The sequence below is a fragment of the Mustela erminea genome, chromosome 7 (genome assembly GCF_009829155.1).
Source record: "Mustela erminea isolate mMusErm1 chromosome 7, mMusErm1.Pri, whole genome shotgun sequence".
Classification (NCBI taxonomy): Eukaryota; Metazoa; Chordata; class Mammalia; order Carnivora; family Mustelidae; genus Mustela; species Mustela erminea.
Window position 1 is genome coordinate 32,054,144 of NC_045620.1, and position 24,876 is coordinate 32,079,019.

The window sequence follows — 24,876 nt, forward strand, 5'->3', positions numbered from 1 at the left end:
GTAGATTCTGCCTTTCCCTGCTCCACAGGATAACAAGAAGGCCAGTGGTCAAGCAATAGCACTGTGCTCAGGCCATTTCCTTTCTTAGTCTGCCTTACAAAATCTTTTTAGTTTCAAAATCAAGTTCTTGTTTATAGTTACTCTTCGTACAGGGCATAGCTTTGCCTCTCATCTCTTAAAATATTTGGGTCAGTAGCGTGTAAGAAAAACCCAAGACTAAAGCAAGTTTAGAAACAGAGACCTAACAGAACAAGTTCAGTGATAAATATCAATGGCTTGCAGGGAGTTCCCTGGGGAGCAGGACCATGACAGTCGAGAGGCACAGAAATGTTTAGAGAGGGCAGTCCCACTCAGCTCTGACCATTTGTTGCCATGTTAGAATGTTAGAATGTTGCCATGTTAAAATGTGGCATAGTGTGGCAAGAGTCTCTGGAAAAACTAGAAATAGAGATCTCTAAGTGGAATTTCCCAGTTTTAAGATGTTATTCAGCAAATTCAGATTTTCAAAAAGGTGCTGTGAAGACCACTCAGCACATCCATGCAGGCTGGATGTGGACTGTGGGCTGCCGTAGCTTGACTTTGGCTGCAGTTTCTGAAAGGATGCACTTGAGCTCCAGTGGGGATTGGTGCAGTCACACCAGCTCATCCTGGGTAGGTATGCCTCCTGGCTGGGTAGGTGTTAAATTATGGGCCCTAGAGAAGGATGTTTCCCTCTTCCTCCTCATAGCACATTGGTAGCCTTTCCTTTCGGAAGTGGAGGGCAAACCAGTGTCCACAGAGCAGGTGACACGTGTGGTCACCTGGGTATCAGGATCACAGATTTTCCCAGGCTCCTTGGGTGGAAGCAGCACTGAGCTTCAGTTGCAGGAAACAACCCTCAACAAAAGAAACTCAGTCTGTTCTTCCTTTCTGGGGGTCTGACATGTCCCGAGGGCTTATGTGGCCCTCTGGGCTGAATTTGGCTTTGAAATCTGGGCTTTCCAAATCAAAGCAGAAAAGGAATGATGAAGTAGGGTGAGAGGTGAGATGGAAGACAAATGACCCCTTTGGGCTACACAAAATAAAGAAGCCCACGTCTGCTGGGGGACAGGCAAAGGTACGAACATCAGGCACTGGCTCAGAGCAGTGATCAGAGACTGTGGAGCGCAGAATCAAGGAAGAGCAAACCTGTCTCCTGAGTATCCTTGGTTTTGCTACTTCATAGCTCCATTTATTTTTTTCCGCCTTAGGACACTATTAAGAATTGACTAGAACTAGGGCTATTGTTTCTTTCCTTTCTTTTCCCAATGCCCCCACTTTGCTTCCAGCTAGGCCAGCCCTACAATGGGAATGGACTTTTCACCCTTTCCTTTTTAGTGTTCCTTCCAGAGAGATAAGACCTCTTGCCAAGAAAATGTGGGTGGCATAGTTTTGTGTATTATTTGGCGCTTTAACTTCTATTGGCCCATGTGTACCCCCTAAGGTGTAGCTTCTATAGCTGCTCTGATTTATTGCATTCACTTTCATAAAAATGGACATGGCAAGCAAGGGGGTCAGCACAGAGGGCAACATGCATTTTGCCAAAATCTTAGAATCCTATTACAAGATAAGGCCCAGGATGCCTCCTGCTTTAAGGATGTTCTGTAAAATGGCACAACATGCTAACAGCAACTTGATTAATAATCCCATCTGTTTCACTCCTTGAATTTATTTCCAGGGAAAATGTGCCTTTGATCACTAGGTGCTGACGAGGCTATAACCTGGCCCGAGGTGTTTCCCTGGAGTGAAATACGCAGCACTTCTCAGCTCCCAATTCCATTTAATTTATTGTTTGTTTTTGCTCAAGAAGAGGCTGTTTTTACAGCTGAGCAGATTTGGAAGCCAGTTTGGGGTGTTTCATTTCCTTACATAAAGCGTTATAATGCAGGGGATGGTAACCAGCTGTTCCTACCTTCATTAAACACAGAGCAAACAGGAATGGGCTTCTATTGCAGCAAAGGAGATTTAGGTTAGTTGTAAGAAGGAACTTCCTGAGAGAGTACAAAGGGATGCTAGGACTCTTCCCTGGCGGCTCTTAAAGGGTTTCTCTCTGAGATGGATTATATGAGACTGAGATGACTTACGTTAGACTCTGCTAAACAGCTTGGCTCTGTTCTTTCCTGTATCATATCTCTGTAAATGATAACTGTGAGCCAGGGCTGTGCTTTTGTGGATAATTGAATGATTGGGAGTAAGAATATTCTGGGAGTTTCTTATGAGTCTTGGAAGAGATGTTGTTCCTTTACATGTGATTTCCAAGTAAATGTCATAAGAGTGGTAGGCTTGCAGGAGCTCCCAAGAGAGTCAACTGTTGAATGTTTAGGAATTTTTTTTTGGGTGGGCGGAGGTTGGCAAGTCATTTGTTAAACATAGCTTTTATTAAAAATTAAATTATGCAAACTTACAGTTAAATTATATTAAATACAAAGAATAAATACATGTAACTCATCACTTCCTGCTTATTTTATTTTTATATATGCTTTTAGGTTACTTATATCTATTATATCTGTATGGTAGAAGAAGTATATTAATGGTACAGTACCACACAGTTCTTCCCTACTTCTGTGACATTGGGCTGGTACTTGAAAATCTGTCAGGAGGGAGTATTTATACCATGGAAATTGGCAGACTCCATAAATCAGGTTTTTCCAAGAGCTTCACCTACATGAATTAAAGAGGAAGAGGGAGAGAGAAGGGGGAAGGGAAGGAGAGATAAAAAGGAAGGAAAAAAAAGAAAAGAATAAAAGATAAGTATCGCCTTGGTGACTTTTATACGTTCTCTGTATTTTATATTTTCTTAATACTATCTCAGATCTTTTTAGAGGAAAGTGTATGACAAAGCCATTTTTAAAAAAGAAAATGCTCAGAACTTCTTAAGTCCAGAAATGCTCTTTACTTTATCTTGAACTAAATTAACATGAGTACATCTGTGATGGTAACATTTACACATCAGACCCTCCTCTGCTTCACTGCTCACCCTCTAAGCCAGTACGGCCCAATAGAAATATAATGTGGGCCACGGAAGCAATTTTAAATTTTCTAGTAACTAAATAAAAAATAAAGTCAAAAGCAATGGGAGATATTAATTTTAGTAATATTCAACCTGATATTTAGTATTTAATTTAGTAATTATTTAACCCGATATTTTAAAAATTACCATTTCAGCATATGATTCATATAAAATATTAGGCATTTTAGCTCTTTCTTGGCGAGACGTCTTTGAAATCTAGTGTGTGGTTTATACTTAACAACACATCTCAATCAGACGAACCATATTTCAATACTCAATAGCATGTGTGGCTAGTTGCTCCTACATTGGACAGTTCGAGTCTATATTCTCAGGGATGCAAAGGCAGAGAAGTGGCGGTTGCCAGTGTACATTCCCATGCTTTTAGTGTGCACAGAGAATGTATAGAGGGTTGTCTTGTGTTAGTGTGGGATGAGCCCTGGAGTTCCCACTCTCAATTTGCAGATGCAGGGATGACTGAATTTCAGGGATGTTTTGACTTGTGCTGGTTTACACATGGAAGTGCTCTGTGCTTTCAACTGGATCTCAGACCTCGGGTTCTAAATTGTGCAGTACCTGATGCATGAATCTGACTCCCAACTCTTATATCCCCAAGATTCTGATCTGCCAAATGAGTGACTTTGGGCCAATTACTCAAACTTTCTGTGCCTCCATTTACTTATATATGAAATGAGAAAAATAATTGTGTCTTCCTCACCAGGCTGTTCATATGTATATTAACTAAAAATACGTTATGGTATACTTAGACTAAAGCTTGGTGCCTAATAAGCATACAATCCCAGTTTGTTCATATTATGGTAATATTATAAAACTGACATTTTAATGGCTTGAATAAAGAGAATTCAGATGCTGGGAATAAAGGGAATGCTATTGGACAGTTCCGGAAAAGCTAGTTTGCTTTATAATTATTTGTGTTATATATTTGTGCAAGAATATGTAAGTTATGTATATGATTCTTATTTCTTGAATATTTCAATAATAATTTTGTTTTCTGTTGAAAAGAGAATTATTACCTTCTTCTCAGAAGTGTCATTATTCTTATTAAGGTGGTGAATTTATATATTTTTTTAAATGAGATTTAATGCTGATATATAATGATGCCAGTTTAATATTTTTTGTAGTTTAAAATTTCAAAACTGGGGCACCTGGGTGGCTCAGTGGGTTAAAGCCTCTGCCTTCGGGCTGGGTCATGATCTCAGGGTCCTGGGATCCAGCCTCTCATAGGCTCTCTGCTCAGCGGGGAGCCTGCTTCCCCCTCTCTCTCTGCCTGCCTCTCTGCCTACTTGTAGTCTCTCTCTGTCAAATAAATAAATAAAATCTTGAAAAAAATAAAATAAAATAAAATTCCAAAACATATTGGAAGGAAGCTCCCACCTATTCTTGACATTCTACCTTCTAAGTTCCTTTGAGACACATTTACAAAAACAGAGGATTTCCACTTTACATTGTAAACTTTACAGTAGAATTTGAAGAGGAAATTGATAGGCAAACCAAACTGTAAATACACAACTTCATAACATTTGTTTACTCTCACCAAATGTTTCTAGCTTTCGATAACTGACTAGCATTTCTCTGTAGAATTTTCATGCTGCTTTGTTGTGTCCACATGAACCGCTCTTTATTTGATCAACATAAGTTTTGGCGTGCTTTAAAGGAGTGATGGTTAAGACAGCTCTGCTGGAGTTACATTAGAAGTGGGAATGGCATTTTAATTACATAGAAAGTTGTTGTAACTAGTGAGAACAAATGTTACTATAATAAAAATTGTGATGAGGTTAATACTTTCAGGTGCTGTTGGTATTTTAATATCAATGTAATTTTTCTACTAATGCACATTTCACATTTGGCCAAGAAATTATGGAAAACATTTAATTCAATTGAAAAAAAAGTGAATTCCCACAGAACATTCAGCACTGTTTCAGTTGGGGATACTATTGAAAATGTATATAACGTCTTTCCATTAAGTACCTTTAAATGTCATTGGGTAAGGCTAGCCATGCAAGAGCTGGGTAAAAATATAAAATAATAAGTGATTATGTCCTCAAATGAGTATAGAAAATGAATTCTGTTTGTGCCTGAGGATGGGAAGTTAGATAATATAGACATCAGTTTTATTTTATAAAGGGCTTATGCCTCGGAAGAAAAGTGTGTTCATTCCACATGCTGGTAATAATGAATTAGAGCCAATTTGATGAAAAATAATGCCATTTGAGAGTTGAGACCTTGGAGTTAAGATCTTCTTTCAAAAGCTCATCTACTGACTCCAATTCCCTATGTCCAAACCAATAGGGGTAGATCCATGAAGCACACTACTAAGTAGAAATCCAGCTTGGCTTTTCCATTTCTGCATGAGGTTTAGGGAATATCAGATTTAGCAATTGCAATGAAATTAGTATAATCAATTGTTTTTTTCTTAAGTAACTAAAATATTATTTAATTTATGTCAGAAGCTGGTGAATTAAAAATATGAGAACTTTAGTTCCATAGGACAAACTAAAGATGTTAGAAGGCAGGTGACTATTTTTTACAGGCAGATAAGGAAAAAGTAGATGTTACATCAAATTTCTTTATAGTTAACCAAATTTTATAATTTTTTTCTTATTATATATGATAGGCATATCTTATCTCTCTGTTTATTCTCAGAGATCTATTATGAACTTTATACTTCAAGATAAACAAAAACACCAAACAAGTGTTGAAGTTCCATATATCATAAATTGAAGGGACACCTGGGTGGCTCAGGTGGTTAAGCAGCTGCCTTCGGCTCAGGTCATGATCCCAGCGCCCTGGGATCGAGTCCCGTATCGGGCTCCTTGCTCGGCAGGGAGCCTGCTTCTCCCTCTGCCTCTGCCTGCCTCTCTGTCTGCCTGTACTCACTCGCTCTCTCTCCCTCTATCTCTGACAAATAAATAAATAAAATCTTTTAAATAAATAAATAAATAAATAAATTGAAGAACATTATGAACAGTTGCTTTGAGAAAAGAAACCAGTTGCCCTTTATTGCATTGGCCTTAGCACACAACAAAGTTATATTCTTTCCCCTCATTTCTCATAATGAGATATATATTCTTTAGAAACATTAATATCAGTGTGTCTTTTTTGCTACCAAAGATCCTTTAAAACTTTTCATAATATAAAATAATCTTGGCATTGTTGGTTTTTTGGGATCAGAGAGGGGCATTTATCTCTGGCTTCATTATACTTGTGGCATGTATCCTTTTCATGTATAGTGGATGCCTAAGGTACCATCTGTCTCCAAAAGATAAAAGAGTCTTCATTAGCTTTCCATTCCCTTAATATAGAAATGAACAAACCCAAAGTTCTAAGCACCTCCATGTGTCTTGTTTTGTTTTCCTCAGAAGCAGAGTTTAGACTGCAAATAATGTATGTGGAAGGTGATCCCAGGAAATACTGGTCATGGGAAGAAAGATAATAAAGGACGCATAATTAAGCCAGTCACTGTGGACAGCTAGAAATTAAAACCCTGAGGAATCCTGGAAGACAGTACAGAACATGAACCTCAGAATTATCATTTGATGGAGATGGAATATTTACCTACCAACATTACTTAGTCATTGATAAAGGGGTGCCTCCGGGTATGCACTGATTACCTGCCAGTTCTGGCCTTTCCTGTTTATGGGGAGAACAGGTTTTGGAGGCAAGAGCAGACTTAAGGCAGAGTTACTAGTACTGACAGCTTGAAGTTAGGCTTCAAGAAGTTAGGCTTCAGAAATGTTAAATTCCAAGAAGATGGAAGGATGGGGGATGACTAGGAGACTTCTACACAGTGTAATGGAAGAGACTATACCCACACAGACTCACATGTAGATACACATTCAGTAAATACTTACAGAGAACCTTCCTATGCCATGTACTATATGTTTGAAAAACATCCAGGCCTTACACTCATAGACGTGTCACTCTAACTGACATATGTTTATTGGATGTTATATATGGTATTCTCAGAAGAACTAAGAGCTCTCAGGAGTTGCCTAAGGAGAAAAATCTCAAATCTCTCACAGGCATATTTGTCTCCACATTAAGTTTTCTGTTCCCTTAGTTTTTGATGCATAGTAGATAACTCCGAACACAGTGACTTCAGGCAACAACTTTTTTAAGCTCATACTTCTGCAGGTTATTAATTTGCTAGGGACTCAGCAAGGAGGTTCTGTTGATCTGGATGACGTTTGGCTGGTCTTGGTTGGGCTTATTTATGCATCAGTTGCCTTGTTGACTAGGGTAACTTAGTTCTCTTCCACATGGCTGATCATGCACCAGGAGGCTGGCCGAGTCTTGTTCCCATGGTGGAGGGGGTCCCAAGGCAATCTAGGGCCTTAAATGTGTAAGTGCCTACATCATGATTGCCACTGTTCCATTGGCCAAACCAAGTCAGGAGGTCAGGCCAACTTCAGAGCTGAAGAAAGGCCCCAACTCTTGATAGAAGCCTCCACGAAGTCATATCACAAAAGATGGGGACACAGAGCAGGGAAGAATCTGTAGCTGTTTTTGTAGTCTACCACAAAGACAATATACACAGCCTTCTGCGTAGAGAAAGCATCCTATCAGGGAACAATTTAAACAGAGAACATGGAGTGCCATGAGCACTTGCCCCAGGGAGTTCATCATTGTGTTAGCGAATATGGCCTGTATGTCTGGTAGCATTTCACAGTTCTTCTTTAGAAAATTGTGCTTCCTGAATTTCTGGGATTTATACATCCCAAGCATATGCAGGAATAAAATGTGCATCAGCACTCTCTATTAACAATGGCAGATGGCTTCCAGTGCCTTCCCAGAAGTCATCACAACTACTACAACAGGATGAGCCTGTAAGATAGCAAATTACCTTTGTCTTGCTTCATTGTTAGAGGAAGTGGTACTAACTGATTAGCTGTATATTCATGGAATATGGCTTGGAATAATGCCAGCATAACTACATTTTTTAATTGCTCTGATAATCACCACTCCATCCTGTCACCTTTATGAATAGGAATTCCCCATTCACTGATTTCGTTACTCTGGATGTGCATAAGAAATTTGTATTAGTGAGTAGTAATCTACTGGTCCTGAAAAAGTTTTAATCCCAATAACATGTTTTCTAATGAAAAAGTTTGAATAGTCAGTGTTTTTCTGGATTCTAAAGGCCTGATTTAAATAGCCTACGTATGCAAAAGTGTTGTGCAGATTTCAGATTTAAAAGGTAGTAAAAAATCCCAAGTATCTGGACTTCAGATTTCAGACCACATCACCTAAGGCAGCCTCCAAATATTCTACTAAAATATTTCCATCCCCCCAAAATCCAAAATCTTCAGCTGACCGACAACTCATCATCACAGTCTTGATTGTATTAAACTAAACTGAGAGATGAATATTAACCCCCTCAATCCTCAATCAGACCTACCGACTTTGAACATTCTCTTCTCCTGTTTCCTCCTCCCTTTCCCCCCTACACCTTGGTGACAGGTGTTTACAAACATGTTGGAAAAGAGAGCTTGGATCCTGTTGGCAGATGAGGCAAGGTGGTGATGGCCCATCTCAGGGCTTCAGTCTCTTTTCTGATATGCTTCTCCCAATCCATCACCTAAAATCACTAGGAGGGGCATAAGCTAGGGCCCCTCCCCTGGGTATACACTGTTGATACTCCCCAGGGAAATAGATCACAGAAGAGTTGACATATGTGTGTATATTTTATATTTATATTGAAATAGAAATATCAAAATATATATGTATGTGTATAGAGAGACTACATATATGAAAAAGAAAAGCAGAGGGGGCGCCTGGGTGGTTCAGTGGGTTAAGCCACTGCCTTTGGCTCGGGTCATGATCTCAGGGTCCTGGGATCGAGTCTCGCATCGGGCTCTCTGCTCAGCAGGGAGCCTGCTTCCCTCTCTCTCTCTCTGCCTGCCTCTCCATCTACTTGTGATTTCTGTCAAATAAATACATAAAATCTTAAAAAAAAAAAAAAAAGAAAAGCAGAAAGGCAAAACTGCCTGAATAGTTTATAGCAAATGAAATAGAATTAATATTTTAGAATAAGAATTTAAAATAAGTTAAATGAATATAGTCAAGTGATATGACAGAGTTTGATAACAAGGAACAGAAACAATCAATTATAAGGAAAATCAAAGTATAAATAAGTATAAAAGATAGAAGAGTTGGGGTAAAGCAGTGGTTCATGAAGTGTGATCCCCCGACGAACAGCATCAATGTCACCCCAAGGCTTGTTAGAAATGCAGATTCTTTTATCTACTTGAGATATGCTGAGTCAGACTCTGGGAGTGGGACTCAGGCATCTGTGTATTAAGATACACTCCCAGGTAACTCTGAGGCATTCAAGTTTGAGAACCACTTCTATAGAGTGCCAAATTGACCACTGGGTAGAATTACAGAATGGTTAGAGCCAAAAAATTCTTAATTGAGCCAGAAGATGACGTTGAAGAACTTTAGAATGTATCAGGAATGGAGAGGCGCTGGGGTGGCTCAATTGTTAAGTGTCTGCCTTCGGCTCAGGTCATGATCCCAGGGTCCAGGGATTGAGTCCCTATTGGGCTCTCTGCTCAGTGGGAAGCCTGCTTCCCCCTCTTTTGTGTTCCCTGCTTGTGTTCCCTCGCTCTGTGTCAAATAAATAAAAATCGTAAAAAAAAAAAAAAAAAAAGAATGTATTGGGAATGGAGAAGGAGGTAGAAATATGTATATAAATGTTCACAGTCATTAAAAAAAATGTTACCAGTCATAGTGGATAGAAATAGAAGGGTCAACATCTATATAAGAAAGAGAAAATAATGGAAGGAAGGACTAGTCTAAAACCCGTTGACCCACAATTTTCCAGAATGAAGTAAAGATCAGTCTATGTCACATAAAAGTCCAGATTTCCATCTTTTTCTTGATAAATTGGAAGATCTGGTTATATTGACCCAGATTTTTATAAAACAACACACCCAAGCTGACCAGTAGTTGTTCTTTCAACGAGGCATTCACAGAGGACCAGAATGTGGGCTCTGGTCACAGACTGGCTGGGATTCTAGTCCAGCTCCACCACTTACTACCGGCGTGACTTTAGACAATTTTTGAGCCTTGATTTCCTCATCTAGACAGCAGAGATAATAAGATACCCACTTCATAGTCATTTTGAAGATTAAATGAGTTCGTATATGCAATGCTTAGTAGTCAGTGTTTCAAAAAATTCCAGCTATTAATTTTGCTGGTCTTAGCTCCTACCCATTTCAGTTGCTCAGATTTTTGCACCCAACTTGGCTTGCTTCCATTTGTCAAGTTACCTGCTTGCTCTGTTGTGGAGACTCAGTATGTGATATCTGTGGCATCCCTTCATAACCTTGACTTTGGTTGGTTTGTTAACCTCCCTGGGCCTCAATTTCCTCTTCAGTAAAGTGGAATAGTGGTAAAATGGAATAATGACCTGCTTTGACCACATATGTATTATCAAGTGAAGTAATGTTCGTGGACGTGAGTCCCACAGAATGGGCACTTAGTAAATGCTTGAGTATTTCTTTAGTCATTCATCTTCCTGTCCTGAATGGTAACGGGCACAGAATGGTGTTTTGCAGCCAGCCCACAGTGGCTTGAGAGAGCCAGTTGCTAAATTTTCAGGAATTTTGAGAGCTGGTTGTTAAACATAGCCATTATTTTTTTTAAAAAATTCATATAAACTTATAATTAATTATATAAAAACTCAGGCAATACATTCTCCAAACTCCATTTCTTGTTAATATTTTTACTATATTTTACCATGATCTATACTATTGGGGTAGATTAAGTCTATTGTGTCTTTATGCTAGAAATACTAAAAAATGGTGTTCTGCACATTTCTTCCCAAGTGCTGGCTCACTGACATCAGATTGGTAATTGAAACTGTCCATGATTGGAGTATTTAGCCCATGGAATTTGGCAAAGACTTCAAATCAAGACTGTGTTTCCCCTCAAAGAGTCCATTGTAAAATATTTACCAGGACATCAGTAAGATCTTTAAAATCTGTTTGGAAAATGAAGCATAAAATTATGTTTTTTACCAGGGAGCCTTAAAACATTGTGAGGTTCTCACAGTGACCATAAAAGAGACACCTTTATTATATTATAAATTTTCCCTAAAATTCACAAGCTACGTATGGCTTAAACATACAGTATATTTATCTTTAAAAGCTTAAAGTTGCAAATGTCCTAGAATTCTATGAAATATGTTACTCAAACATGTTTGATGTTTTTCCCCGTCCTGTAATTTAACTGCTGCAAACAGCATCCTCTTTATTGTGAGGGAAGGTGATGTTTTCATAGTAATAATATGAAGCAAACATTGCATTAAGTGCCTTACCTATATTGACAATTCTCAAAATAACCTTCTGAGACAAACACTATTCTTGCCCCCATTTAACAGATAAGAAAATTGAGCCTCAGAGCAGATAAAGTGTTTTGAACATAATCAAAACCTTGGAAGTAGCAGAGCCAGGAGTCCGAGGCCATCTGACCACAAAGGCTATACTCTCCATGGCTTCTTCTACTACCTGCCTGTGCTCTGGCATTGATGTTTAAGTCTTGATGCAGGTGATTTTCTCCAAAGAGAATGATAAAAATCAATCAGGCTCAGTTATTTTTCCTTTATCTCTGTAGTTTTTTCTGAGTGATTCAAGTGAAGCTTTCTAGATTTTAGGATATAGACTCCCAATAATTTCTTTTAATCTGTGAATTTTCCTTTTCTATTTTTTTTTTTCTCTTTTTTGGCTCTTGGGTATGTAGCCTTTGTCAACTGATCTATCTTGATCTGTCATTCTGGAAAGAGAGGGTTTTTGCATTATAATTTTTTGAAAATATAATAAAGTTAAAAGAAAATGATAAAACAGACACGTGTAAGCATGTGCACATACTATACTCCCATCCATGTGTGACACTTATTACGTTTGGCTGAACTTCCCTCCGGTTTTATTTCTACATATGTGTTTTTAAAATACTGTCTATATATCTCAGATGGTATTTGTTTCTGGGATTTTTTTCTTCACTTATCATTATATCACTATAATTACTTCTTGCTATTCCAAATTTTGGGGCTGTGTGATTTATCAGCTACATGATTAAATGTGAAAGATTAATGAAGAAATGGGTGTTAATTTCATAGGCCCAAATGAATGGAACAGTGAAACTTAAAATCATGAAAAATACTGCTTGCCTACAAGTGGTCTGATTAAAGATATCACTTTGCAATCAGATATTTGATGATACAACAACTAAATTAGTATTTCAACTGAATATGTTAATGACTATTAACAAAAGGAACTCCCTTGCTAGGACTATGGCTATAATGAATTTTACAAGAGTTTTATGCCTCTGATTCTTTACTCTGTGACTTGGGATCCAGGATGGCACAAGAAGTAATCTATTCTAGAATTTCCCTTACTCCCCATTTACCATTCTGTTTCTTGCATATTTTTACCGTTAAGGCACTTATTGCCAAATTGAACCTCATCACCTCCCTATGGAAGAGGAGCTTCAGAGAGATTATAAATCACATGATAGCTCAATGATTTAGAGAGGAGCTGCTTTTGTCAGTAATCTTTTCCATTTGTGGGTATTTTACCTTTTGCATTTTATAAAAGATGATATAATAAGTCCTCAGTGTTAGACTGCAAGCATTTTCACTGCAGTAGAATTCCATTGTTCCTTACCTCTTTACTGGTAAGTAGCACATTAAGGTAGGGAGGATTGCTGTTTTATTTACGAAGTTCAGAAAAAGATAAAATGGGTTGAGATTATGGCATTAAGGACTAGCTCAAATTCATCTGAGTCTGTGCTGTGTTGGATAAATGGGGATGGAGTGGAATAGGGTCTCCATTAACAATTCTTTGTGTTACATGGAGAAAAGAGGGTGTTCATTCCCTGGAATTCTCTAAAGGAGAGAGTGCTATTTGTGAAAGTGGTTTAGATTTTGATCTGCCTAATTGTAAGGAGAATGGTGTATCCAGGATCTTTCTAGTCCTCTAAATTCATAAACCAGGTCTATCTATCTGGCTGTCTTTCATTCTGAAACTTAATGAGGTGATGCAGAAACCTGAATAGATTATACATTTGCATAAATTTACAAATTTAGGACTTGTAAATCCTAAATTTACAAGTATTTGCTGTTTATCATCAGGGATCTATCCCTAACATCAAAATGCCTTTTTAAAAGAATGTATATCCATCACACCATCCAAGGACAACATATGGGTGTTTATCAGCTCATATCCACACAAAGGTCAAATAAGGGCACAGACAGAGAGGTAGCAGTGCATCTTGCCAGTTTCAGTTCAGCTGGCATTTTAGTATGACTGAGTGCTTCCTGTGCACAGATCCATTGCTGGTTGGTTTTGTCCAGGGCTGTGGTTGACTCACATTTTATCCCAAGGAACATAATTGAGCTGTTCTCAAATATAAAGAATCCCAGAAATATATACTCCTCCAGAAACACAATTTTGCTTTCTTATCTAAGCCTGAATGTGTGCACAAATCTAAAAGAACATGACAAAGGAAATGAAAGATATTATCAAAAATTTTTCAATGTATGGCTAAATGTTCTTAGTGATATTACCTTAAAAAAAGACACAAGACCTATATATATTTTAAAAAAAAAAGTGATAGCGGAGGTAAGTCCGCTGTGAATACAAAAATATGGGGAACATTTACAAGGTTACTGCCGTGGTCTAAATGAGTCCACCCACAAATTCATTGGTTGTAATCTAACCCTCCCAGGTGATGGTTTCAAGAGATGGGCCTTTGGGAGGTGAGTAGGTCATGAGAGCAGAGTCCTCATAAATGGGATGAGTATTCTTATAAAAGAGGCCTAAGAGAGTTCCCTTGTTTGCTCCCTCTGTCATTTGAGAATCCACCAAGAAGTCTGCAACCCAGAAGAGGGCCCTTACCAGACAATACTGGCACTCTGATCTAGGACTTCCAGCCTTGAGAATTGTGAGCAATAAATTTCTGTGATTTATAAGCCATCCATGTTATGGTAGTTCATTATGGCAGCTTAAATGAACTAAGATAGTTACCTGTTAGGATATGGAACAAACCACTCTGATTTGGTAGATTAAAAATCAACATGTATTATTTCTCACGGTTCTGGGCATTGGCTGGGTTCATCCCCTTGTAGTTTTTATGGTTCATGTGGTGTTACCTGGGATCACTCATGCAGATAAATTCAAGTTTGAGCTTGGCTTGCACTAGAACATTCAAGATAGTTTCACTCACATGTCTGAAGGTGGCTTCAGTCAGCTTGGGTGGCCAGAACAACAAGGGTCTGGCTAGACCTTTCTCTCTCCACAAGTTCTTTCCAAGCTTATTTGCATGGCAGCTGTAATGTAATGCTGCCATAAGTGTGAAAAAGAGTGAGAAAGGAAACTTCCAGGACTCTTAAGTCACAGATAAGTTCATCACATTCACTTGGTGAAAACGTATCACAAGGCCAGCCTTGATTTAGCAGGAGGGAAAGTAGAAGTGATAATCACATACAAGAAGTTGTGGTCATATTTGTAGACATCTACCACATTACCTATCATCCATTTTTACATTTTTCTCCTTAGTAGCAGAATTCTGATTTTGCTTAGGTATCTGCCCTTCTATTATAGTCAAGGGCTTCAGGTAAACCCAAGAGATTCAGGTGAATCTCTAACCCACGAAGGTGGACTTTGATTGTTTTAAGCCACATGAAGTGGTCTCATTTTTAATGCAAATTTAGGTATAGATTAATGATAAAATTCTGACCAGTGAAATTTGAAAGGAAGCACATTAGGAAGTTTCTGGGAAAGGTTTTATAGCTCTTAAAAAGGAATATGGGAAGGACCTAGTCTTTTCCATCTCTGGATATTGCTGTGTCTGTTTGATAATCAGGTCTGTTACATGCATGAGAATCAAGCTAACACAAAGGAGAGAATAGAGTCAAAAGACCTACAAGGGTTGTCTGGATTGATGGCCTTCTAATCCTGAAGTTCCTTTATTCAGAATTGGGTGTTCTATTACCTTCTGTTGAAGCCTCCTCTTCCACATGAAGACCATGTGGAAAGATAGAACAATAGAATTGCAAATAAGAAAAGTGCTTATATCAGCTTTGTGTGGTGCATGCTTTACAGAAGACTTGAGAGGAAAAGCTATCTGCTGAAAATTCTCAGTGGGTGGTGTTTACTTTCTTGGTGGAAGTGCCACAGTCTGGTGTCTAGAAGAGAAGTGAACTTTGCAAACTAAGGAACCTAAAATTGCTAGTTCACCAAGAACAACTGCATCTTTCAGAACAAAATTTATGTTATCCCAGCTTATATGATGGATGCATAAAACTTTTAGGCTACCTTATGAGTTACCCAAATCCATAAGGTGGCATAAAACTTAAATGCTAATTATAATTTATAATAAACCCTGTAAGTATTGAGGAGTGAGAAACTTTGAGGTCATCATGATGTGTGCATTCTGGAATCAGAACAAGAGGAACTAGATGAATTAAATATTTAATAGTGGCTAACATAGCCTGATTCATCTACTTTACAGTGAGAATATTTTGTCAACAGGAAACATCAAAAGTCTGATGACTAGCCATTCTGTGCATCCATTTTCGTATTAAGAATGTTCTTTCCAGAGGAATGGGATATAGCTGAAGATGCCTGATTATGACCTTTTCTTCCTTGGGTGATGCTAGGGTAGACATAACCAGTGATGGCCTCTGTTTTTCATTTAGTCCCTGTTTCCATGACTGACCACACTCTTTTGAAAAATCCATTATGTCATCCTGGGATGATAATTTTCAATTGGTTCTCTGAACAGAAACTGATCCTTGATAAAGTTTAAATGGTGCGTGACAAGTATAAGTAAAATAAGAACACGTTTATAGGAACGCCAACATATAATTCCCACTCTGATTGTTCATGTGTAGGCATACCACACATGAACTTCTTCCCTTCAGGAGTCACCTTCTTGAGCATCTGTCCTGAAATATCCACTGTCAGTTGCTCCTTAGTGCCTTGTTGAGTTCCCATTTCCACATGGACCATGATGTGGGTAGATCATGGATAGAGCCCTTCCTTGGACTGTCTCTCTCTTTGCACTGGCCACACTTCCCTCTTCTCCTTGGTCTGTTCCTCTTTTCTCTGTCCCATCTAGACACTAGGTTGTAGTTATATATCCATATATTTGTCCAGGTAGGTTAGCTGCTAATACACATCTCAAATATCAGGAACTTAATGCAGTAAAAACTTCTCATTCCCATAAAGTCCTGGGCAGTTCTACTGATTAGATCTCTTTCATGAGGTACCTCAGGGGCTCAGGCTTCTTCCATCTTATACTCTGCCATCTTCAGCACAAGGCTTTGTGGTTACTACAGAAGGAGAAAATGAGGAAGAATCATAAATAACAGATGCTTTATGAGCCTATCCTAGAAAGGGCTTACCTCACTTACCCACATCCCATTGATATGAGCTCAATCATGTGGCCTTCACCTGCCTGCAAGGGGCTTATAATTAAGTTGTGTGCCAAGAAGAGGAGAAAATTTCCTAAAATAGATTTTAGTGAATTTCATTTGAGCTTTCCAAAGCATTTTATATTTCTAAAAATAATAAGAGACTTAAAAAAAAAAACTCCCCCAAATTTCTCCAAAATGATTAGCTATAGGGCTCAAGGGAAAAGCTTATCAGTAAATTATTTATGTGGTCTCTTATGGACACATGGATTACTTAATATTACTCTCCTGATTTCAAATGGAGGCCTTTCTTCAAAATGCTGCTTTTTCTAAATTCTGTTTTTTATGGTTTCTTCTCCATTATGCATTGTGCACTTTCATCAGTCTGATTTATTCAGTTTGGAATGCTACCCTGAGGTAAGCACTATAGTAAAGTGTTCAAGGTGGTCTTTGACACTCCGTGAGTCCAGGGGAAAGTCCAATCAGATGACTTACAGATAAAGCCATGCATTCTTCCTGATTGGCCAGACAGGTTGTGTATGTATTTACATCCATCAAAGATATATAGCATGTTCTAAGGTCAAATATTAATTATGAAAAACACTATAATCTAGATCAGAGATTTGATAAACTATGGCCCTGGAGGCCAAATTTTTGTATATAAAGTTTTATTGGAACACAACTACACTCCTTTATTCACTTATTGCTATGACTGCTTTCATGATACAATGCCAAAGTTGAGTATTTACAACATAAACCATATAGCCCACAAAGTTTAATATATTTATTATCTTGTCCTTTAGAGATGTAGTTTATCAATCCCTGGTGTAAACTAAAGGTAGAAGTGTCATATGCCTAAAGCGCCAAATAAGGAATGTTTATGAGTAAAGTGAATCTGCAAAAAGCAATATGATTTTTGTGGAGCTGAAAAGGACAGTCAGACCTACCTGAAAGTATTACATTTTTTATAAAAGTTTTATTTATTTAAGTGATATTAACGTCCAACATGGGACTCAAACTCATGACTCTGAGATCAAGAGTCACATGCTCTCTGACTGAGTCAGCCAGGCACCTCTGAAAGTACAGTTTACAACATATGAACTAAGTCCATTAGGATGAAGAAAAGCATTTTCCTATGGCTCATAATGAGCAAGGCTGCCTTTCTACAAACAAGCTTGGTCACTAGATGTTCCTTTATTATCTGAAATAGGGTCACTTTATTTACATCACCAGCACCTGAAGCTCTTGTCCACACCCATCCTCAAATTGTGACTGCTTAGATTTCCTTAAATAAGAAACTGGTTATACTCAGCCATATCCCATAATTGCTCTTTCAGCAACACAAAGACTAGGCAGAACTCTGACATAACAGCTTGTTAGGATTTGATTAAATGCTTAGCATGGACCATTTTACTCCTTGATCCCTGGAGAAAGGGATTTCATCCTTCATGATATTTTATTATTTGTTGTTCTAATGTCCTTCCTTGGCAAATTTATAACCTGGCAACCCTGGATTTTATTTCATTTTGAAATTTTACTTGTTTATGAATTCCCAGTGTATGGGAACCATTGACACAAGTGACATTATAGCATAAGATGACTTTGCTGACTTCTGTTCTGATCCATCATTAGTAAATTTATATAGTGTAAACTCTCAATGGCAAGCTTATTCTTCTCATTTTCAAGTTTTTAGGAACTTCTCCCTGAAATCAGAACTCATTTCTAAGAGCAGTACCAAGAAGATAATGCTTGTTTCTGGCTCAAGCTTAAGCAAGGGAAACCTGAATCCTAGAATGCCTTATGTCTCGGAAGTAATGTCAAACACAAAGACCTTCAGAACTATGTGTACAGCAAGGACAAGAAGGCAGATATTACAGAAGTCCTGCTTGAAGGACAGAAGTGTAGAAAATTACCTTTAGTTAATTTCTACAATGTGTAGTTCCTTTAACAAAATGTAAAAAGTAGAGTTTACCATCACCAATTCGTGGATTAGTGATTTAAACCGTACCATGATTGAACTGACGTGCTCAAGATCAAGCAAGCAATAAGTCAGTGTGACTGAAGCAAAACTTATTTCAGATTAGAGAAACAACTAACATTTCTTCTTTTATTTCTCCTCTCTTTTTCTTGACACAAATAATCATCTCTAAAGTGTAAAGGGCTTTGAAAACTATCCTAAGTCAGTTGAAGCCAACTTAGAGAAAGAACCTAAGAAAAAATTATCAACTTTATTACACACTCAAATAAATCTTCAGGTGAAATCTATCCAGGGGTATTGGAACAGCATGTGATATGTAGAATTCTCTTACCAACTTTAGGGAAATCATGGATAGTAAGAGAGTTTCCTACATGAGAGAGATTTCCTATAGAAAAGATGGAATGTCTACACATCTCCACGGAGAGAAAAAGACGGGTTAGAGACACCAATGAATTAAAGAAATTCCTGGAAAAATTTATCGGCTTGATCATTGGACAGAACAATCATTGGGTCATTGGTAAGTTCTTAGAAAAAAAATAATATTTCATGTGTCAGTTAGTTTGTAGGCAACAGAAATTGGGAGGCCCATTTTATAGAAAGAAAAGCCTAGTTTGTATTGTATAATTGAAAGGAGCAAGCAACCATACCTTCATCTTGGTATAAACTAGTCAAAAATCCCGAGTCTTTAGAGAGAAGCTGTGATTGGCCAAGCCTAGTCACATCTCTGCCCCCTGACCCTATAAAGGCGATAAAGGGAGGCTCTGGACCCTTGGGTGATTATGAGGTGGGAAGCTAGATTTGCCCGTTTGCTAAAGCTACAAACACAAGAGGGTTATAGCTCATTCTCTAAAAGAAAATCAGTATGTTTTTTTGGAAGGAAAACAGGATTCTAAACTACAACAAATTGAGAAAGAAATTGGAGTCGTGACATGCTTGCCTCTTTCATTTTTTCAAAAATGTTTTTGGACAAGTAGATATCATGTCGGTGATCCACTATCAAAGTCCTTGTGAGAGTCTTACGATATTCTTGGAACAAGATAGAAAAATGGAAACTGGCAGATGATAGATACATTCATAGCTAACAGAACAATATGAAAACAACATTGAATTGAATCTCAACAAAGATCAAACTCTTGAGAGAGAGTGCTATAGTCTTTTCTAGCTCAACATGATAAGGAGGCATTTGAACTGGAAAAATGAAGAGGTAATGCTCTTCTAATTGTAAGTGGCAGAAACACAACCAAAAAATTTCACGAGTGAAGCTAAAAGCATAGCTTAAATTATAAAATTTGCCTGATGTGATAAAAGTATTGTCTTTCTCATCATCTCTTGGCTCTGTTTCCTTTCTGTTGGTGTTATGTTATACAGGCTTCTCCACCTGATGTTAAAGATGACCCTCATAATTCTATTCTTACATTCTGTCAGGTTAGTAACATCAGAAGAGAATAAATCCCAACAGAAGCCCTGAGATGATTCTCATGGCCTGACTTAGTCATGTATTTAATCCCGAATCAATAATGATTGGCCAGAGTGACAGAATATTCTAATTAGCTGGCCAAAATCACATTCCCCTCCATGGAACCAGGGCATTAGATGAGCTCCATCTAAAGTACTTGGATAGAGAATAAATAAGAATGGTTCTCAAAAAAAAAAAAAAAAGAGATCTTTGTTACAAAAAAGAGATTCTGAGTAGACAAAAATAATGAACATCCCTTAAAACATAAATGTCTATTAAAGCATGAAATTGAGAGAAATGATTAATATTGATAGGCTAGAAGTTCAAAAGATTTCAATAGGCTAGTGGAGTAGGCTTAAACTAACAAAATTAAATTCAATTAGGATAGATGGAAAATTCAATGTTGGCACCAAAATCTCAGTTACATAAGTAATTATGAGGTAATTTGTTTCAGTGGTAAATAATTAAAGTTTTAGTTGTCTACACATTTAATTATTTCTTAATTAAATTATCTAAAAAGCTAATGCAACTCTAGGTTGTTTTATGAAAACTAAACTGCCCCAGCAATGTTGATCCCATTGTATCATGCGCTGCTTGGGTCATTTTGGGTATCTATGTTCAGTTCTGGGCATTGACAATGACAAACTACACAACCAGAAGGAAATGCCCATAAGAAGGACAGATAATTTCTTGCCAAGGAAATTACTCACATAATATATCCCAAAGTCAAATACAAACATTTTCTCCATAATTCATATCCTATTTATTACATATTCTAACAAGCTGACCATGTCATATCTAGAGAGTTACATACATTATCCAGTGATTTATCTAGTTTACTCTCAGACACTTGGTATGAGAGAAGCAATGTATACCTTTGCTAAGTCTTTATTGCCCAGGGGCAAATCAGTTCTTTAAAATATACTTTATTAAGCACACACATCAAATTGCAAATTCTCTTGGCTTTGATACAAAAGAAACTAGTCATTAAATGTCTTTTTAACACAGAATCACATTATATCTATGTGGCTATGAATACATGTACAGATACAAACCAGTGCATATACTGTGCATTTGTTTGGCAAAACCATTAGGGAAGTATTTCTGCATAAAAACTAGTACAAAAGCACTGGCATGGTTCAAAATCATGGGAAGGACTGTGTTATCTTAGTTGTTCCTTTTCTGAACCTTCCTTTAGCGACACATTAACCTCTGTACTGTTGACTACAGCACAAACCAGTTTCTCTCACTTCCTGTTATCCTGCTCCTACCTCAGAGTGAGGCTCAGAGAGTGTCTGAGGGGAGGGAACATTTTGCTACAAAGGCAACTGGCAAACAGGAAAAGCAACCAGCTTGCTGGTTACAGGTTAATAAGGACAACAGAGAAGTTCCTTAGACTGCCCTTGGGCTGGTCAGTTTCCCTTGAGAAGCTTGAATTGTCCTTGGGAAGCTTAAATGTCCTTGGGAAGCTTAAATTGATTTGTAAAGACAAGGAAAAGTGTTTTGGCCAGCTGTAAAACAGAAAGAGCTCATGGCTGAATCAGTCAACAGTTACAGAAATGTTCATGGCTAATGGAAATTTGGTTGTGGAGATGTGATGTGATGTTAGAACACACTTTGGGAGCCAGGAAGCTCAATCGCAATAATTTGTGTTTGTTAGCTAAGGAAATTTATAGACAACTTCCATATACTATGTCCTTTTTTTAATATGCCTAAGCAGTTAAATTTTTAAGCATGGATGAAAATCAATCTATATCATATTGCTTATTTTCTTGTCTTTTTAGATAAAAATATGTTGAACAAAATAGAATGTATCTTAAATAATACAGTTGTGATCATTATGAACATTAGGTTTTGAAATAACAGGCCAATATACAGTAATTACCATTTTTTGAAGTTTATTGTGTGCCAGGCACAGTAGCACTATGCAGAACTGAGATGATTGGGTCTATAAAACAGTCTTGCAAAGTCAGTGTTGTGCCCATTTACCTGATTTACATATATATAAACTAAGGTCGTGAAAGTTTAAGTAACTCACATGAAGTTAACCAGTGGATGGTACCCACAGAACTAGAATCCAGGTGAACCAAGGTGCAATATTCATGACTGAAACTTCCAGGGTTTACCTTACAGCAGTGTTCTCAGAGCAGTGCTGTACTGGTAAGTGTTTAACAACCAACTTTTCAGAAAAAAGAAGCATACACACACATTGATTGTAAGTTTTAGTGATATAAATACTGATAACTTTGTTATAAATTAGATATAGCTGCTCGACTATCACAGAATGCTTTTGGTAATTTTTACCAAACTCTTGATACAAACTTTCAGAAGAAAAGATAGGAGAAAATCTTTGTGACATGGAGCAAAGTAGGCAACCGGGCAAAGAAGTTTTAAAAGAGAACAATTCACAAAAGAAAAAAGTAGATTTCAACAAAGTCAAAAAGGTTTTCATTTCAAGAGATACCATTACAAAAATGAAAAGGTAAGCCATGGATTGGGAAAATTGGTGCAGATCATATATTGACGAAGAACTTATATCCAGAACGTAGAAAAAAACTCTTAAAATTCAACAGAAGTAAAACAAGTACTGCATTTAAAAAAATAGGCAAAAAACTGACACTTTACCAAAAAGGATATAGGGATGACAATTAAGCACATGAAAGCATGTTCAATGCTTTTAGTCACTGAGGAACTGAAAATTAAAGCTCTGATGAGATACTACTGTACGGCTTTGAGGCCAAAGTTTTTAAAACTTGGAAAATACAAGTACTGACAAAGATACAGAGCACCTGAAACTGTGGGAGTGCAGAATGGTATAGCACTTCTAGAAAATGGTTTGGCATTTTCTTAAATAGTTAAACATACCCTTATTACCAGAGTAGCCATCCTACTCTTCGGTGCTTATCCTAGAGAAATGAAAACTTACATTCACACAAAAATCTGTATGTGATTTTAGTGGCTTTATTCATGATTGCCTGAAACTCTGAGCAACCCTAGTGTCCTTCAGCAAAAGAATGGAAAAACAAACTGTGGTATATCTTTACAATGGAATACTACTCAGTAATAAAAAGGGAAAAATTAGCATACATACAACTACATAGATGTGTCTCAGAGGCACTTTGCTGAGGGAGAGAGAAACCAGTCTCAAGAGATCACATATAGTATAATTCCATTTATATAAAATTATCACAAAGAGAAAACTGTGGAGATGGATGAATAGATCAGTGGCTGCCAGAAATTAGGGGTGAGTGGAAAATATGACCACAGAGGGGTAGCATGGTGGTTTTTTTGGTATGATAGAATTTTCTCAATTTTTGTGGTGGTGGTGGTTCCATTAATCTGTATATGTTACAATTTACTAAAAAAAAGTCAACTTTATTGCATATTAGTTTTTTAAATTTAATTAAAAGTTAAAAATTAAATTAAGGTTAAATTAAAAGTCAATGCATAATAATATTAAAATCTGACCTATTGAGCCATTGAGACCTACAGCTACCTAAATGTTCTGAGCCTTGAAATTCCACCATGCCTTTACTTATAAAACAGAGTAGGAGACCTAATGATATAACTTGTTTTAAGACAGCTATTTGGAGTTCTCAGATACAGGAAGAAAAACACTAAATGGTGAAATTTTTGACAACTTGTTTTGAGGCTTTCTGTTTTGAAAGACTGAAGGAAGAGAATTAGCCATGCAGTGGATCTCAGGAAAGATGTATGAATCTTGCTTTTTGGATCTGGGAAGAGCTGTAGTTACCTGATACCCCTTTGCTTGCTGTAATTCTCTCTAGCCTATGTGGCATCTGAATTTGGTTAGTATTAGTCAGAGTCTAACTAGGGATCAGAAACCACTTGATTATTTAAAACAGAAGTAATACAATGCAAGAAATCCATTACACAAGTGATAGAATCTGGAAACCAAACAAAGTACAATGAAACAACCCAGAAATGAATAACAGTTGGAATCCTCTACCACCCCTGCTGGAAGGACAGAGGGAAGAGGTGGTTTTATTGGCAACCAATAAAGAACTGGGATCACATGGCAAAAGATGGAACCCCAGCAGGCCACATAGAAAGCCCACCAGGAACATGCACCCCATGGGAGGGATGCTGCCCAAGGAAGAGAAGGAAGGGGAGAAATACCCTGGTTTTTCTCTTCCTATCTCCCTCTAATCTTCCAGTAATGGTTCCCATTGGCCAAGCCAGCTGATGTAGGATGCAAAAAATGCAACATGACAAGAACAACCCCCTCCTTCCAAGATAAAGAGCAGATCAGAAGGGGGCACCTGGGTGGCTCGGTCTATTAAGTGTCTGCCTTTAGCTCAGGTCACGATCTCAGGGTCCTGGAATCGAGCCCCTTTGGGCTCCCTGCTCAACATGGAATCTGCTTCTTCCTCTCCCTCTGCCTTCCCCGTCCCTGCTTATGCTCTCTCTCTCTCTTGCTCTTTCTGTGTCAAATAAACAAATAAAATCTAAAGGAAGGAAGGAAGGAAAGAAGGGAGGGAGGGAGCAAAGGAAGGAAGGAAGGAGTCAGAGGAAATATGAAGGATGGATCTATAGAAAAACAGGCCTGGGACCAGCCCATTCAGCCTGAGACTGACCACAAATAAAGTGCTTACTGGTCCTGATTTTTGGACTCTACATTCTGAAAATGGAAGATTCGTAATCAAGTTGGGAAGTCCTCTGTCATCTTTAACAGCTATGATGGCAGCCATGAGGGGGAACTACATCCTTTGGGGGAGCTTTATTACAGTACTTTCAGATTCTCAGCCTTTCCGTATGAGCCACTTCATGGAGAAGGCCTTCTCACCTTCCAGGTGAGACATTCTTCTGTCATGACATTTGCCTAGTGGGCTCCAAGTCACAGTTCACTTTATTCCTCCCCTGTTACACACCATACAAACCCATATGCTTTTGGTACCTAATAGTGTCCCCCACAGGTGGCTTGTTTTAGGTTGTTTGTCCCTCTTCTTGATGTG